General features: G+C 39.0%; 1 protein-coding gene across 3 annotated transcripts in view; it reads right to left on the reverse strand.

Moving 5' to 3' along the window:
* The window catches only part of AGTR1 (angiotensin II receptor type 1), a 38,683-nt gene extending 20,575 nt beyond the window's left edge, over nucleotides 1-18,108 (reverse strand). For 2 of the 3 annotated variants that reach the window (XM_069975390.1, XM_069975389.1), the window contains exon 1: nucleotides 17,995-18,108. The gene's annotated coding sequence lies outside the window, so the exon portion shown is untranslated. Of the gene's footprint in view, nucleotides 1-17,885; nucleotides 17,919-17,994 lie in introns of all 3 variants that reach the window. The other variant, XM_069975388.1, reaches the window with a different exon arrangement.
* Between the last annotated feature and the right edge of the window lie 1,350 nt (nucleotides 18,109-19,458).

A 19,458-nucleotide genomic window follows, 5' to 3' on the forward strand; every position in this document is an offset into this window, starting at 1 on the left:
AGTCACTAGGGGACTACATTCAGGCCATTGAAATAAATAGGGCTCTGTCACAGTATACATCAGCATGCCTTTTTTTTGAAGGGATCCTAATGGATATCAATGATTTCTCCATAAATGAAGTGTGAACTTTTTAAAGTGTGCAGTGTGGTATATAGAAGGAATTAGAACTTGTTGGGCACATAGGATATTTGATAAAGGAGCTGTTTGACATACAGTAAGTGAGAGTGGTAAAAGGATGGGTGTGGTACATAGAATAAGTGGATAAGGAATTGACTGGTATAGCTGATAAAGAAATAGAGTGGTATATAAGAATGTTGGTAAAGGAATGGACTGGTTTTTAAGAGATTTGGTGAAAGAATAGGTTGGCATATAAGGGACCTAGGGAAAAAGTACTCTGATCATAGAAAAGCTGAGAAAACAGACATGGGGCGTATAGCTAGAAATGGAATGTGCTGTGTTATAAGAGATGGAGGAGAAGAGTGATCTGGCACATAAATCATTGGAGGAAGCAATTTCTTGGCACGGGGTGATCCCAGGGTTACCTGGTATATTGCACATAAATGCTGACAAATGAGTAATATGGCATCTAAAAAAATTAGGAAAGACTATGCCTTATGTAGAATGTAAGAGAGGAAAGGACTGTTTTATACAAAGGGAGATGGTGACGGAGTGGTCAGACATATAGGAGCACTAGGCATGGAATAGTTTGACATAAAGGAGCACTAGGGATGGTGTGGCCTGACAGAGTGTCAGGGATAACATACAGGAGTTCTAGGAAGGAGTTGTGCGGTATACAGGAGCAATAGGGATAGAATAGTCTATCATGCCGGAACAATCAGACCCCATTATTTTAAGCCACCCCAAGTCCATAAATAAAGAATAAATTTGTTAAATTCTAATTTCTTTATTTCACATAAAGCTGACTATATTATTGCAACTCAGGACACAACACACAAACACCATTATACATTTAGTTGTCTTAATGTGAAGTTTACAGAGCAAGGAACATGACAGCACAGCTAAAATCTTAAAAAACATCTGCTGTAATAGCTGTCTAGGGGCTTGCCAAAAAAAGGGTCAAGAAGACAAAGGCAAGTACATGTTCATATATTTTAAACATGCTATTTGTTTTGCTTGAGTTCATCTTTTAGAATTATTTAGGACCACTGCTGTTTTGCATCTGCACCCATCAATAGAAGATCCCGAACTGTGCTCAGATGCCCTCACATTCAGAAGTCTCCATTGCAAAAACTGAATTGTTAAAATGAAATCTTATTCAAGGAAAGGATAAGACAGGGACATGATACTTTTATTAGGTAAGGCCCCATGCACATGCCGGCAACCATTTTCACGGTTGGGAAATACAGATCAGGTCAGCATCCGTCCAGGTGTTCAAATCTCATTCACTCCCTGTCTCTGCATCATAGCACTCCCAAGGTGCAGCACGCCCCACTGTCCTCCAATCTACACACCCATTATAGCAAATACCCACCCCGTATTTCACTATCCCTGCCCTCATATAGCAATCATTGGATGCTGGAAGCCAGGAAGTTATGTCACATACATAGGCAGAGCTGTGGGCTGGCTTAAATAGGGGACAGACACTTGGCCAGCGCCCAGCTATGACGTATTGACACAAAGGGGTCGACATGCTGCAAAAATAATATGAACTACTGGACTTCTGACGGGGGGGGGCAGAATGTTCTGAAAAAGATACTGTAGATGCAGCCAGAAAAGGTAATAGCAGGAAATGACTACGTTATATAAGAACCACACTAACGCTTCAGTACTGGCTGAACCGGTAAAAAAAAAATCTGATTCGGGTACCTAGACTGAACCCAGACCCAAATCCGGAGCCCATTGAAATCAAGGGGGACCTAAATTTTTGGCCCAAAAAATTACAGTTTAGCTTCCAGGAGGTTAAGTTAACATGCACAGCATCCCCACTTAACCCCCTGGGGCCCAGACTGTACTTTGTTGGGGGTGGTTTAACACTCTTCTGTGCTCCTCATGTGCAGCATCTTCTATCTTTGTGAGGTCAACTCCTTCATCTTCAATCAGTCAATCAGCGGCCGAGGCGGAACACTGCTATAGCGACTTATAGGCTGAGCAGAGAGTCCTTTAATATTTACTCAGCCAGTGAGCGGCTGCAGCGGTGTCTTGTTTTAACCACTGATCACAGGCTGATCACACTGGCTGATCACTGGCTGATCACAGATGAAGGATAAGATAAAAGATGCTGCATGCTTGGAGCCATGGAGAGTAAGTTTAACCACTCCCTCTTAGCAGAGAACAGTCTGTCTCCCAGCAGGTTAAGTGGGAAAGCTATGCATCCTGACTTAACCCCCTAGAGGCCAGACTGTTCAGTCTGGCACCCAAAGGGTTAAATGGGGACAAAATGCAGACGGGACACCACTGCAGCTGCTAATAGGCTTTACAGCGATTTAAAGAGCCAATTGGAACACAGCAAGTGCTGTGTGCCAGTCTGGTTAAGAACGGAGCCCAGGACAGTAAGTATAATTTCTCTCCCTCCACCCAATGGGTTAAGGCTGTGGTAATGCATTTCCACAGCCTTAAAGCTTGTTGTGCCAAACTAAATGCCAGACACAGATTTCTGCACTGAAATCCATATTCTGTTCTGGGGACCCGAACATAGAGATTCGGACCTGAACTTTTAGGTTCGCTCATCCCTAATTGTTGAACATGTCTACTTAGCATTTTTAAAGAGGTTGTCTTACGAGGGCAAATAGTATCTGTAAACCTTATTAGGGCTTATGGACATCACAAGGTGAATGCCTCACTCTGCATCCTTGTTTGTGAACCAGAATAGAAAGCCATCACATGCAAGCAGTTTATACTTCGGGTAAGTAAAAAAGTTTAAGCGCTGCCTGCACAGGCATTAAGCGGTTATCATGTAAAACTACAGCTTTTAATACACCAGTTGCATAACTTGCAGGATAAGGCTCTGTATAATAATAAACCAAAGTTACTGAAACAACTGCTTTACTAGTGCCATAAATAGTCTGCATAATGAGCGTGGAAAAGCAAGTAGACTTTTTATATATCCCACACATGCAGTAATGTGTACTAGGCTTTCATTGGGCAATTATCATGTCCTTTATATATGTCCTTGGGTTTTATAGAGGCTGCGGTGGATGTCTTAATCTTTTATTATGCTAGTCCAGCAGCAGAGTACATGTCTGTGCTTCTCAATGCTTTGGATGATTGGAGATTGCAGTCACTCACAATCTGGAATGCTCTATCTCATCATCATCATCATCATCATCTTGTATCAAACTAATCATAATCCAAATAAACAACATTTTGGGAGTTGTTTAGTGCAGCCTCAGGACAAGAAGTATCATAGTATTTTGGGGTCATCTGACAAGTTAGATGACTTGATAGATTGTGGTAGATCTCAACAGTAGTTGTTTTGAATGTTTTTACATGTGGTTTTATAATGTTACAAATGTTTCCTGATACTATTACACAAACATTAACCACTAAACAGATTCCACATTACCAAAAAAAATGTATCTCTGTCTATAAATAAATCTAGCATGTCTCGCAGTACAGCTCTTCATAAGAAAGCTCACTGTTTTAAGTCAAGTGTATTCTTTATGACTAGGTACTAGGGGTTAATTTTGTTGCAGTGTCATTCTCTGGAGTTCATTGGTACATGGAATATTGTTCTAAAAGGTTTGTAAAAAAAACACACCCTATTCTCTAGTTTTGAACAGGAATACATTTTTAATGTGGGAGCTATCCTATGTTTATTGTAGTGGGGGTTAATGTGCAGAAATCTGCTCAAATTGTTCAGATGTGTACAAGATACAACTGCAGCCATGTAAAAGATGTATGAAAAAGGATACTATACTATCATCACAAGGGAGTCACCAGTGGATGAGGCGCAGTGATATTGAAAAAAAAAAAAAAAAAATTTCATTTCTGGGGGTTTCATGTTTAGGCTATGTTCACACACCGTATATTTTCGTAAAATTTTGTACAGCAGCCGTGATTTATACGAAATATACGTGCCATTACCCGCTAGAAATACTACACTCCGGCCGGGATCCCTAGCGGTGCTGCAAACAACTAACATGTCAGTGCACACTGTGGAGCAAGCAGCTCCAGCCGCTCGCTCCATAGTGTGCAGCGAAGAGTTCTGATATGGAATTGCACTGATGCACTGATGGCTGGTCTCTTACGATGTGTGCACATGACCTTACCCTGTTCAGCCTTGTTCCCCAAGTCAGTACAATTACAGCAATAGGCAACTTATATACTGTAACTTTTATTTTATTTTGCTGCTTTTAAAAAATTTAAACCTTTAAAAAAACAACAATGTGTTTAAAATTGCTTTATTACTATCCTCATAACGCCTTTATTTTTTGGTCTATGGGGCTGTGTGAGGTGTCTTTTTTGCACTATGATCTGTACTTCCTTTTGGTACCTTCCTTGCGTATATGCAACTTTTTGATCACTTTTCATAAAATTTTTGGGTAATTCCACACACTGCAATACCAAATATGTTTATTTATTTAATTTTGTTTATAAAATGGAAGGGGGGAGGTGATTTTAACTTTTATTATGGGATAGGATTTTTTTATTCAAATTTACGTTTTTTTTTTTGTTTTTTTTTTAATAATAACTTGAAGTCCGCCTGGGGGATTCTTTAATAACTGCACTGATCTCTCATAGAGATCAATGCAGTACATATGTACAGCATTCATCAATAAGACCAGTGTGCGATTACTATGGGCTGCTGGAGCCCATAGCAAGCGATTGCTAACTTGGGACTAGCATCATTGGGGCCAAAAGCAGGGATAGCCCCTCTGCGATCACATCGTGGGGGTGGGGGAGAGGCGATCCTACCACTAGACTGCCAGGTAAGTTGTCAAGTTTTGACAGCTACATTTAAATAGCCAATTAGCTGGGAGCGGTAATCAACCCACGCCCGCTAATGGCCACAGGCCCTGGCTGCTGATAGCAGGTGGGAGCCACACAGTTCAGAGCAGTGACCTCTCTTTAAACCCCCCTACCTGCCCCAGAATGTATGGGTACATCCAGGGTCGTCAACGGGTTAAAGGGTATTCTGGCATTTAAAAAAAAGCTTATTTCTTGGCCAGTATAAAAAAAGCAAAAAAAGCTATATATATATATATATATATATATATATATATATATATATATATATATATATAGGCTCGGAGTAGGACCTGTGCAATTAACCAATCACTGGCTGTAGTGGTGTTTGGTTTGGCTGAATAAGTAGGTCTTGCTGGAGCTATGGGGACTGAGGATAGGTAATATAACATTACCCCCCTACTTGTATCAACCCCAAGCAATATAGGATTTATTATTTTTTTATTGCCAGTTAAGTTAGGAAACCAGCACATTTTAGCCTGTGAAGTCTAAGGATCTTTCTCAATCCCCTTTTTTTTCTCTTCCATAAAACACATTTATCCACAAATGCATACTCCTTTACTTTTGCCATCAAAATTACTGGAAATCCATCCAAATCCTAATGTGTGACCAATGCATTAAACAAAATTTATCTAGAACCATTAGAAAAAATACTTCTTTGACTAGATATTGCTGGTGGATACTTGTTATGGCAACCGCTGGTCTTTTGATTCCCACTGAGAACATCCACCTTATGTCCAGTGCTGGTGCCTACATATACTCAGTAGTTTGGTTTCACGCAGGCAGTGGAGAATTATGTTTAATAAATGTGATGCACAACGTTTGTACAATGTAAAATTTCTATTAATCATGGCCATTGTAACAATAGAATTTCACTTTGCATTACAGACAGAGGAAATCCCGACCGCAGTGTATACACATAGTATACACTCCGGCCGGGATCCCTAGTGGCTGCAAGAAAAACTGACATGTCAGTGTCGTGTGACCGCTACTCATTGAATAGCGTCCGCACACCACTGACTGTTGTCACAATGGAGAGTGCGGCTCCGGCCGCACTTTTCATTGTGTGCTATGGTGAATTGGGATGCGGGCACACACGAATACGCCCGCATCCCAATTCAATAGAATTGAAGTTCATCCGGCCGGTACTGCAGTACTGGCTGGGATGATCTTCACAGACACCGTCTGTTCTGTGACACAGCTGGGTCACAGAACGGACAGTGTTTTATGTAGTGTGAACCAAGCCTTGGAGTGCTAGAAGTTACGTCACAATATTTGCACATGGGGTTGAACACAAACCAAGCCCCTTTAAATGCAAAGCCAAACACACTTTCCACTAAGCCACACCCCTTGTCGAATAAGCCACAGATGTGTCTAAAAAGTGTCTAAAATGGCGGTTAAGGTCATTGGAGCTACTTTTTGGTGCTAAAAAGTTTACATAGAGATAATCCTTATAGTCCTCATCTAATATTATAATTAACCAAGGAAAGAAGATGGCGAAATAATATATTAGGCTAGGTTCACACTGCGTTTTCAGCATCCGTTTAACGGATCCGTTTTTTTTAACGTCCAGAAAAATAGGGTCAGCAACGTTTTTTTGTCCGTTTTGGTCCGTCAAAAAAAACGGATCCGTTTTTTTTTATAATGGAAGTCAATGGAAAAACGGATGCACACAAATGAATCAGTTTTTTGCAATCCGTTTTTCATGCGTTTTTTGCAAAAAACGGATGCGTTAAATGGATGCTGAAAACGCAGTGTGAACCTAGCCTAATTGATATTAATTATCAATCTCAGAATACCAGCTTTAGCCTTGTACGTGATTTTAGTTAAAGGCTGTTAAAACTAGATTCAGCTAGAATTTCTCACTGGATGAGACTGGATAACAATAAACATGTTATTTTAAACTTGAATTCAGTAAAAAGGATGCAAAATACACATTTCGTGCAAATAGAAAACATATGTAATTCTTCTTTGTGGGGAGAACATTCCAATGAAAATGGCATGGGATTCTCTCAGGGGTGATATCCTTTTCTAATTCCTTAAGGAGGCGTAAATATTTATTGTATCTCAAACTTTCTGGATGCAGGATATATAGGATATTACAAAATGTAAAGCAATGCCTTAGGGAAAACAGATTTCCAAACATAAATGAGAAAGGCACATTTACTCCAGATGCTCTTTCATACCTTTCCCATCACCCCTCTTGTTCTCAAACACACTGCAGAAATGATTATGTCATGCATGCTTTAAGATCTAGCTTTATCCTGGAATGTCCTCTGAAAACTTTGTGAAAAAAAGTAGGAAGGCTATATCATCAGTGGATACAGTTCACTTGAGTGAAGACAACATAGAAAATGTAGATTATCGGCAGAAAATGACCACTTGGTTCATCCAGTCTGCCCTTTTAATGGATTGATATATGTTTATCCCAGGCAGGTTTAAATTCAGTTATTGTAGATTTACCAACCACATCTGCTGGAAGGTTGATCCAAGCATCCACTCTTCTTTCAGTAAAGTCATATTTTCTTGCATATTTTCTGACCTGTTCCCAACTAAGAATTGTGTCCTCTTTCTGTTGTGTTTAGTTGGAAATAAGTTATATAATGAGTTACGGGACGACCAAGGTTAATGTCATGGGGTGTGCCACGAAAAAAGGCCCAAGTGAAAGAGCTGACCTGTGCTAAACCAGCTTAAAGGGGTTATAGCACAAAAAGGTATCCCCTATCCAAACATTATTTGTACAGTACCATTTAAGTGATCTCTTTTGCAGAAGAGGCTGGGTGACTTGAGTCTGTATATTCAATGGTAAGATGAAAGCCCAAATTCACCTGACTGTCCCCTAGCTATTTTAGGAGGAAAACCATAGTAGTCTCCACATAGAAGATGGCCATAAAGGAGTTTCAGGTTTTGCTAGCTTAAGATGACTTTCTAGATTGTCAACTGTGTTAACCAACTTACAATAAATCAGTATAATTTAATCTTTGTATGATCTCATCTTTGCATTGACTAAATGCTGCTAGATTTTACTCAAGTGAGAAACGAAGAATGAATTATTTTCTATGACCTATGACTTACCACAGGCGCCTAGAGGAGACGCTATTATAGAAATTCATATAGGTCATTGAGATAGTTGTACATGACATACTAAAATATTTAGTTGCAGAGAGTTCAAACAGAAGCTAATAATATTATCAATTAATCAAGTTGCTTTTTTGTTCGGAAAGCGATTAACAAAGTAAGTAACAAGGAACAGGAGCTTCTCACTTCTGCCATGTTTGGTTGGAAAATATTTTGGAAAAGTTCAGTCCACTGGTCTATTGCTACTATGTTGGTCTGCACTTGTCTTTTTTCTAAGAGAAACCAAGTCCAAACCCCACATTACAAGGCACTTTAGTGGGTTGTGTGAGAAGCTGAAAAGGTATTACCTTCCCAGTACTCAACTTGCTATCCCGTGCCAACATTACCTGATAGATTCCATTGTCCAAGGTGATGGGCGGTGCCAGGGCAGGTTCTTAATTGTGACAGATGCATGTGAGCGAAGCCACAAATGTGGTGGGCCATCACCATACAACTTTGTCAGTCGTGCCTAATGGCAGGCATAAATCATGGCACAGGTCTACACCTGCTTGAGAGCTGGTGTATATTTTTGCACCTTTTGTGCATCTCTTAGTTCAGTATAGTGAATAGGGATGGGACCTAATTTAAGACTAGTGTACAAGTACATCTGTCTTAATCAATGCACCCCATAATTTTTGTCACTAACTATATGACATCTAGTTATATTGCTTATTTTTGTCATTGGTAAAAAAAAATAATCAAAAGATGCAACTTTTGCCCACACTAATTTGGCACTAGACACTAAGCTAGGAAAGGCCGTTTCAGAATCTGTACAATGGGTACATAATCTGAACCAAAATGCAGTGTGCAAATTTCTAGTAATGCTAGTAGTCAAGTTTAGTTTTACACCATTGACTTTCATCTGTAAACATAACGTCCCCGGGACTGTATTCACTGCTTTTCCAGCCTTCAACCGATTTACAGTATGTACAGTAACTGTGATAGTAATTTGTAAGATGAAACAATACCCTCAGCCAGTAATGGATTTGTTTTTCTATATAGTAAACTAGATCTACTAACAACATTAAAGTATCATTAAAATCAACTCTTGAGCCATTGGTTATAAAATGGCTAATGTATACGTATGCTACAAGTACAGTCATATACACCAGATTATAGGATAAGTGCCACTCAGAATGTATTGTTTTATCGAAGCAAAATACTAACTTTCATTAATCGCTTCCTTAAGTACATTATGGTGCCGGAGCTCGCTATTACAGCCCATTATCTAGTTACTATTTTATCTCTTATGGTATAGCTCCCGGGCCCTGATAACATTAGGGGGACATCACAGCTTCATGTTTCTACAATAGTATGTAATTAGGTTTGTGGATTTATACATTTTGTTTTGATACAATTACATGAACAATTACAATTACATGAACATGAGTGACACTGATCGCTCTAATAGGGTTGTGTGTGTGTTTTTTTATGTGTTTGATTGTCCTTGAAGTTTGTACCTTGCTAGAGATCTCCCAGTTGACTGTTATAATATCTGTCTTGAGCACCTCAGTATAAAAAATTGCTGTTTATTTTTGTAGGAACAATACTTTTTGTTCGTCCAGCTTGGCCCCAGGAGCCAACAGAATGCCTTTGAATTCTTCTTCATGTTAGATACAATTCCAGAAGCTTATAGTCATGCGCCACACAAAAACTTCAGCAACAAAATAATGTAATTTTTAGTACTATTGGAAAGATATATTTTTAAACCTTTATGGAGTATTAAAGTCTTAGGAGGTTATGGAGCTAGCCAAAGTTTTTCTAGCAGATGTCATGTGCTCTTGTTCACAGCCAACATGAAAAGTTGATACCATGTTTGGACATATTAAATATACAAAACAGTCACCCGTGTGTTTGCTGTATACAGTGCAAGCCATAATTACTGTGAAAGGGAAGTTTAATTTCACTGTTCATTTTCTAAAAGTAAGTGTAGGAGCTTAAGTGAACCAAGTTTTATACATGTGTTAATCTGTCAGCTACAATTCATGTTCCAAACTGTTTGTTTTTTTTGTTCCAATATGTTGTTTGTGATTTATGGAAAAGTCCACTTTCATATTAAATGTGTCTAAGTAAAAAGTCACAAACATATTCACCTGGTGCTGACCAGATGTAAGCCTGCACCAGTTTTTGTAACTTTTTAAAGGGTACCAATGAGCCCAATTGGGCTGATTTGGTTCCCTGGAGCACTGTATAAAACTCGGCACATACTAGCCGTGGCTGCAGCAACAGCTTTACACCGGAGAAAACTAAGTTATAAACCGCTGGCGCGTGATAGGCACAGGCAGGCAGGCAGTCAACTGGGTGAGCATGCTGACAGGCAGAGATCATGACTAGACAAGGGAGGAGAGCCACCCAGATGACTACCTGCCCGCCTTTGCCTGCTGCGCACCTGTAGCATTTTCTCTAGAATAAAGCTTCTGCTGCAGCCACGGCTAGTATGTGCCGCAGACTGCACAGGGCTGATTGGTTCCCATTAAAAGGTTGCAAATGATAAACTGGGTGCAAATACCAGATTAAGGGAATTTATGGGTGAATACACAAAACAGGCAGAAAAAAAGTTGCATCTAAAAAATATTCACCTGTCGAATACTGGTGCATTAATAGAGCCCAAAAATGGGTGAAAAATTTCATTTGTCTTTCATTTGTCTTTTTTGCTTCCATAATGTATAAAATGCCTTTATTTGCTGGTGCAATATGTCAAAAAGGTTTCCCCAAGCTGAGGAATTGCAGCTTCGCCCCATCACTATTCCTGCTTGGGATTTAGTTTTCAGATAACTCTTGATTAAGCGGGGAGAAGGATGAGAGAGGGAATGAGGAAACAATCCAACGCCCAGAATGTCAGGAGCTTGGAAAAGCCTCTTTCTTACTTTTCACAAATAAAAGCATATTTCCATGTTGTGGAAGCACAGATAGATATATAAGAGGTACCATGTGTCTCCTTGGCCTAACGGCAATCTAACAGTGTCAGCAGGATTTTAGCTGCTATAAAACAAAAAAGTCACTTACCAATACTACTATCAGAAACTTACATGGCCTGTCTTCTGCACCCCATCTGTCCTTTGCTATGCGCTCCCTGAGACATTCCCTAGTTGTCAGGAGAGTTGTCTGTCTTGGCGATAGAGATAAGTTTGTCAGAGGTAAGATGCTGAACCAGAGCAGGAACCAGCATCCCATGCTTCCTTGCAGTAATGTCCAACAATATAACAAATAAAGCTGCACTATTCTTCTCTCTTATTTGTGTGTAATCGAGGGCTTGTGAACCTTGTAACAGTCCAACCAATGAAGAAATACACCAACGATTATATGCTTCACGTGTATTTATCCAATACTTTATAAAATACAGTTGCACAAGGTAATATTCTCCCAACACATGCTTTTAGAAGTCCTGATGCTGTATGAGAGAAGTTATGTCCTTTTAGCTCATATTTAAGCAGCTGTCATCTTGTGGAAAGAGACCTGTGTTGCAAAAGCAGACACCGAAACCTGCAACATTTTGTGGAACAAACCGTTGCCAACATCGGCGTCTGCTCCTGCAGCACAGCTCTCTTTCCACAAGATGACAGCTGCTTAAATATGAGCTAAAAGGACATAACTTCTCTCATACAACATCAGGACTTCTAAGAACACGTTTAAAGGAAAGGTACCACAAGACTTAGTAAAGAAACATTAACATACCATCTGAACAGTGCAGCCACACGTATTCTAGCAATAACATCTATTCCTCATATTGGTGCCTGGTTCCCGAAATCTTTGTTTTTTTAGTAACTATGCAAATGTGCTACTTTGGTGCACTGGAGGTGGGCACAGCACCCCCAGTGCAGCAATATATTCTCCCCCTGGTGACCCGGCCCCTTTAGGAGGCGATATCGGGAACAGTGTGGCAGTATGAGGAATAAATGGCACTGCTAGAATAAGCGCTGTGGCACAATTTTGACCCAACGTGACCTCAGGGTATTGACTTAGCCTGCCTGACCTCTTGGTGTTCCGCCGCGGATCCCTAAACAGTTATTTTAAATGGAAAGACAAACTTGCAGCAGGATACAGTATCAGGAGCAGGTACAGTATGCTCAGGCCCTCGGGGGCTTAACGGGGCAGCAATATTTTGCAGCGGTATGTCAATCTTCTTCTACTTTGCACATATCCCTGTGTAGGGACTGTTGCCAAGTTGGGGACTAAAGTTTAGATCATCAAAGAAGGTAGGCACAGTGGAGTGGGTAAGAGCAAGACTGCACTGATTCCTGTCTCACATGACAGCTACCTCCTCTAACTCTAACTTGCAATTTTCAATATATACTGTATGCTAAGCAGTAGTAATGAAGGAGGTAGTCTTGTAATGGATCATCCAACCACTAGATCCCCAGTTGCCCCTACATACATAACGATGCATCTGTGCAGAGCAGTACAGTAATCATTTCTAGCAGTTGTAGCTTTGTCTAATCTTTATTTTTTTTTCTACCACAAGTTGACCTATAACTATGACTCAATTTTAATTAATGTTCTTTTTAGTCCGGTAGAGTCTAAAACACACTTCCAGTTTTAGTTCTAATTTTATCAAGGACTCAAAAATGTGTTTTCTACCTTTCATCTGTCTCCCCATTGTAATTTATATAGCAGCTGTGCTTCTTCACATAAGTTACTGTAAGTCAACTGTTTCTCAACCCCTGAATATCCCTAGATACCAACTGGCCTACTGTATAAGCCATTACTGCCACCTTGAGTATACTTGATAAATGTAATTAGCAAACAACCACATATCCAGAAAGAAAAAGCAAGACTTGCCAAGATAGATGGATAGATAGATAGATAGAATGAGGATGCTATTTTTCCTTGAAGGGCATCTATCTGACATATAGAGCTCAGTACTGGAACTGACATTTGGACATCCATCATGCTGGGCAGGGCTGGGATGTGGGAGGGAGAAGGCATGCATGCTGTATTTTTTTTAAGGGATAACTCGCTTTAATAACTGCAAATATCCATCAGCGAAGCCAAAGGTTTAAATTGTCCTATCACCTTATTAAATGTCCGCCTTCATTTAAGGTATAGCAACAAGATAAACTATAAATATTTGATAAGGAATCCTAGTCTTGGTAAGAGCATGAGAGATAAGCAAAACTGCTAACAAAATGTATGCCATTAATGTCTATGGTTAAATATTTTAGAGGAAAGAAATTACAGAAGTCAATAAAATTACTTGTTCACACACTTTAAAATAAAGGTAATTACTGCCCTAACTTTAAGGTAAAAATACAATATTGGGCCATGTTTACACAACGTATATTTTCGTAAAAGTACGGCCATTGTTGCCGATTGCAACAGCTGTGATTAATACGAAAATATATGTTATGCTGCCGTCTATGGAATGGTATACACTACGGCCGAGATCCCTAGTGGCGCAGCGAGAAACTGACATGTCAGTTTTCTGCAGGCGCTATTCATTGAACTGCAGTACTGACCAGGATGATCTTTTCTGGGACCAGCTGTTCTGTGACCCGGCCTGGTCACGGAACAGCCGGTCTTATACCAAATGTGAACGTAGCCTAAGGCCTGGTTCACGTGCTGTAAGACACTGGCCGTGTCACAGAACGCCCGATGTCAGTAAAGTTCATCCCGGCCGGTACTGCAGTAGGGGCTAGATGAATTAATTTATGTTGAATTAGGATGCGGGCGCATCCTATTTCACCATAGCACACAAGGGAAAGTGCGGCTGGAGCCGCACGTTCTATTGTGTGAACTGACAGTTCTGTGCAGCCACTACTCAATGAATAGTGGCCGCGCAAAACTGACATGTCAGTTTTCTTTGTGGCCGTTTGCAATCTGGAGTGTATACTATGTGTATACACTCCGGCCGGGATTCCGTTCATTTCTAATGTAAAGTATTTTTTTAATTAATTACAGCAGTTGTTGCAAATTGCAACATAGAATAATGGCTATAATTGATTACAACCGTCCAAATAATAAACATGCCTACTATTTACAACCTGCTATTGCAAAATACAGCTTTTTTTATCATCTGGTCAGTATTTTACAACCAAAACCAGGAGTGGATTGAAAACACAGAATGTCTATGTTCCCACACTGTTGAAATTTAATGGATGGCCATCATTTACTGTCAAATAACATTTCAACAGAGCGTTAATATAGCCTTTCTGTATTTTCAATCCACTCTTGGTTTTACAAAATACTGAGCAAAAATACTGTGCGGGAACATAGCCATAATGTGTTGTAGTCTTGCAGTATAAGTAAAGGTCCATTATTTTAAATTGTGTCAATTATTGCTCAATGTGTTTGTGACAATTGAAAATAATTTGATACTTTCTGCAAGATTAGGGAACTTAGGGCACTAATGTCACACATTTACAGCATCTTGTGGGAGATGTTATGAACATACAGTTTAGTAATAAAAAGACGTAAAATGTTCCAAAAAAAATATGTTCACTTGTTTGGTAAGACCACAAAAAACCTAGTCTAATCTCTGCATTGTGTATTCAATGAGGCCAGTGAGTTAGGGAAAGGTAATACTGGGATTCCTGATCTTGGCAATATTGAATACTTTTACTTGTTTTCTGTTAATAAAACATTTTCTTCATGAATAAACAAACATCTAATATTCTCTGATTTCCTGTGACTTATGTTGCTTATAATATATTATGGAATGTGAATTTAAGGGTCATTTATTTTATGTTGTTTATTAGCACAGACAGAAATATTTCTTATTAAATAAACAGGGTGTTCTCTGTATCACCATGTAGGAAACATTCTCAAGCAGTCACTTCATAAAAGCTCTCTGTAATCTACATCCAGAGTGGAGCTGTACATAACTCCACTATTTGTTGTTACCATACAACTTGCAGTTTAATTTCTACAACTTATCTTGTCCATTAAAAAAATCTATCTATCTATCTATCTATCTATCTATCTATCTATCTATCTATCTATGTCTCTAGATGAAGAGATGTGTATGTAAAGTTATACTTTAGTTTCCGCTTTTAGATAGATTTGCAGGCAGGCATGTTAAAATCAGCATTCCACACTCTAATTTGTTATACACCCACTCACCATTAATATAGAAGCTCAGTTTGTTTTGGAAAACTTCCATCTTTCACAAACTCATCTACATGAAAAAAAAAAAAAAAAGTCCACGCTTGACCATACCAGGAATGAATGTACTACTGACATAGAATACTCATGAAATGAAATGTTTATTTACTCATTAGAAGAAAATAAATTTGTTGACATATGTGGATAAGTAGTGCTATGAGGATAAGATATGTAGATAAGTATTGCTATGAGGATAAGATATGTGGTTAAGTACTGCCATGAGGATAAGATATGTGGATAAATACTGCTATCAGGATAAGATATGTGGATAAGTACTGCTAGGAGGATAAGATATGTGGATAAGTACTGCTAGGAAGATAAGATATGTGGATAAATACTGCTATCAGGATAAGATATGTGGATAAGTACTGCTAGGAAGATAAGATATGTGGATAAATACTGCTATCAGGATAAGATATGTGGATAAGTACTGCTAGGAGGATAAGATATGTGGGTAAGTACTGCTATCAGGATAAGATATGTGGGTAAGTACTGCTATGAGCATAAGATATGTGGGTAAGTACTGCTATGAGAATAAGATATGTGGGTAAGTACTGCTATGTACCCAACCTGTGGCTCTCCAGCTGTAGCAAAACAACAACTCCCACCATGCACGGACAATCTAATGGCGTGAGAGCATGATGATAGTTTTAAGTTTAGCAACAGGCTGAGGGACACCAAACTACTGTATTTAATATTTTATAGTGTGATGTTCTCCCCAAAGGGTTAACTATAGAGATTCACGTTGAGACTTGGTGACCAGATGTAGTTGGAAAATAACTCATAGTCTCTTGATAATCTTTTACACTTCCTCAGAATTTACATATTAAAAACAAATGAATATTAACCAATGTTACTGTCCCATCAGGGAATTATGGTCTTCTTTCCCACTTGGGTGCTGGGAACGGATATGCTGATGCTATGTTTTCAGGGGTTTCTGTTAGCACTGGCAAACCTAGCCAGATATTAAGAGGAGCATTACAATTTCCATATACATTTTCCTTATCACATCAGGGCTAGCTAGCATCTTCCTTCATAAACCTGGATGTTTTGATGAATAAACACCAATAGTCCTTCAGCTGGATGAGAACTGATTTCCACAGGAGTGTAGATATTAAGCAATATCACCTTCCAGTTGTAGTCTCCTAAAGATTGTTGGCCCATTGCCTGGCAAACAACACATGTAAGAAGTGATTCACTAGGGCATTCTAAAGGACTCCCACATGAATTATCACACGGTGGAAAGTGTGTTTTTAGTCTAAACCAGAGTTTCTCTAATAGAATAGATGGATTAACATGATCTATTACTTGTATGTATTTGCATTATCCTTTTCAGTAGAGAAACAAATACACAAGTTGGGGACAGTTAGCGGTGTATTGCTGTTATGTCTCCTGAATGTACATCTAGAATCATCAAGAATGTAATCTACAATGTGTTACAATGTTTATTTAAAGGAACATTTAACACAGCAACTGTGCGGCAACAGATGTTCTGTATTTATGTGAAAAGGCAAATTGGGGATATTGTAGTGAAAGGAATGCAATTAATACTGCCCATTTTCTGTTTCATTACTGAATAGACACCGGGCTTTGTAGCCAGTTACTTTACTGCCAGAAATAAGACTGTATACTGTACAGCACATGTAGATGCTAATGTAAGGGGGAACTCAGCATAAAGCATCTATGATATGTCATTACTTTGCATTGGGTGTATGCAGACATTTCAGGAACATGTATCACAACTTAACATATCTCCTGCTCCTTTGCATACATGTAAGGTTAATATTGGCAGCTCATCTTATCTGCTTTACTATCAGAGAGTGACCTGGAAAGATTTAGATCTGTTTTAATCAATATGACATGGCCAATAATCCAGTAGTAGTAGTATCTAGTCCTTGAAAGGTTATCATCACTGCTCTTAAAGCGTACCAGGCAGCTGTCATGACTTGTCTGCTATAGTACTGTATATGCTTACATTCAGTATGAAATAACTGATATGAGCAATTTATAAGGAAAGAAACTCCAGAAATGTCATTTAAATTGCAATACAAAAAATAATAACAACAACAACAACAACAACAACAACAACAACAACGATATAATGGTATTACTAAAGTAACTGAATCGTTAAATAATTCAAAAGTATCAATATTCAGAAAGTTCCATTAAAGTAGCTGTAAGCTTATTACTATTTCATGTCACTTTGGAAAACATGGCTTTGTAAAGGAACATCACAGCTAGTGGAAAGGATTATTACTCATGACATTATTCACTGATATAAAAAAAAAAACCTTTTTTGTTATTACTGCTGCACATGGGATGAGGAAGAAGAAGGAGAAGGAGAAGGAGGAGGAGGAGGAGGAGGAGAAGAAAAAGAAGAAGAAGAAGAAGAAGAAGAAGAAGAAGAAGAAGAAGAAGAAGAAGAAGAAGAAGAAGAAGAAGAAGAAGAAGAAGAAATAGGGAAAATTGTGTGAGTTATTGTTATCCCAGCACAAACAGCATCATTAACAGTAGATATAACAGTAATTCAGAAAGAAGCAGATGATAACATATAAATCAGAATAAGCATAATATACACATGTAGTAAGCTTTAACTTCATATTTAACCAAAGACCACAATAGAGACATATTTAAGTTGACATTTAAAGCCATAGCATACTGTACTGTAGCAAACTTTAATGTAATATCTATACAGTATCTGTATAGTGTTACTGAAGGAGAGTAAGAAAAGAAGCACTTACTTGTTTTACTTGTTGAGGACACAAGCAGAAAACCTATAAGGAAAGTTAGTCAGTATCTAATACACTCTACTACAACATGTCATAAAATAGTATACAGTCCTTCTCTTACCTGAATCCAGCCCTCAGGTGCAGAATTACAACTAGAGCTGAGCCCAGGTGACAGAGCCAGGATACTAACATCTGTGATGTTCAGGGAAGCAGAGTTAATTTTGTGGTCATTCACTCCCAGCTGTACAGCAGTTAGAGCGACTTCTGCCTTATCCTTTACATCAGAAGCAAGGCACGCCTCTGCTGATCTCATCTTACACTGTCTAGGAAAACACAGGATGAACAAACATTTAAAGGCATAGAAATCCTTGTGCCTTCATAGGAAATACAAGACACTTGGAAGATTTTGCTTAGAAACAAGTGTTACATAGGGTTCCTGGTGTTGTCTTTGTAATTTTTAACATGTTTTTTATTTCTTTTTTTCAAAAAGGCAATAAAAAATAAAGTTTGTCACAGAATCTGATTACTTTTCCTATCTTTGTCATATATTTTCATGAATCACTACTCCAAACAAATAATAGTTGTCTCTCCTTCTTAAAGGGGCGTGACGAGAAGTAAATCAGTAAACTGCACCACCAATGATACAAAGCAGTGGCATTTAGATCCCACTGTCAGTTTTGACAGCGTCACTTAAATGGTTAAACAGTAGAGATAAGTGAGTATTTTTCAATACTTGAATGCTAGATCGAGTGAGGAACTCTATTAAACTTAATAGGAGATTAGAACTTTTTTTCAGGAGCTCCTACTTAGCAGAGGGGTGAGTGTCTGGTTCACCTGAGAACCTCAGAAAGTGATACAGACACCATGGAAATGGAACAGGAACCACAGGGGGAGCATGCATGGATGCACCTAAGACTCCAAAGAGCACTGTATTGTCCTATACTCTATGTCAGATGCTTTTTTCCTGTGTCACACAGGGATATTACTACTCCTATAAAGCATTTTTAAATAGTTGCCGACCTTCGATCTTCCAGGTCGCTGCTTAAGTTCTCCCCCCTCCCTCTTTTGTTCGTACCTTACACAACCGCCTCCACGACTTTGCCCGAGCCTCCCATATCCTCTGGAACTCGCTACCCGACACATCCGGATCTCATCCACACATCAAGACCTTTGTTAACTCCTATGGGTTGTTTAGCGTTCTTGAATTAAGGGCGCTCTATAAATAAAAAAAAAAATATTAATAATTACTAGATTTGCATTTCCAGGGAAATACATAGTGCTTGAAAAGAGCACCCCTTTACCAGTGACTTCCCTTTAAGAGAAACTTTAATCCTGGGTGCCTTCCCTTTAAGAGCGACTTGGGTCCCATCCCTTTAAGAGCAACTTGGCTCCCGTCCCTTTAAGAGCAACATGGGACCCAGGTCGCTCTTAAAGGGACCCAGGTCGCTCTTAAAGGGACCCGTTTCACTCTTAAAGGGACCCAGGTCATTCTTAAAGGGACCCATTTTGCTCTTAAAGGGACCCATTTTGCTCTTAAAGGGACCCGGGTGGCTCTTAAAGGGATCCAGTTCGCTCTTAAAGGGAC

Source organism: Dendropsophus ebraccatus, chromosome 6 (assembly GCF_027789765.1).
Source record: "Dendropsophus ebraccatus isolate aDenEbr1 chromosome 6, aDenEbr1.pat, whole genome shotgun sequence".
Taxonomy (NCBI): domain Eukaryota; kingdom Metazoa; phylum Chordata; class Amphibia; order Anura; family Hylidae; genus Dendropsophus; species Dendropsophus ebraccatus.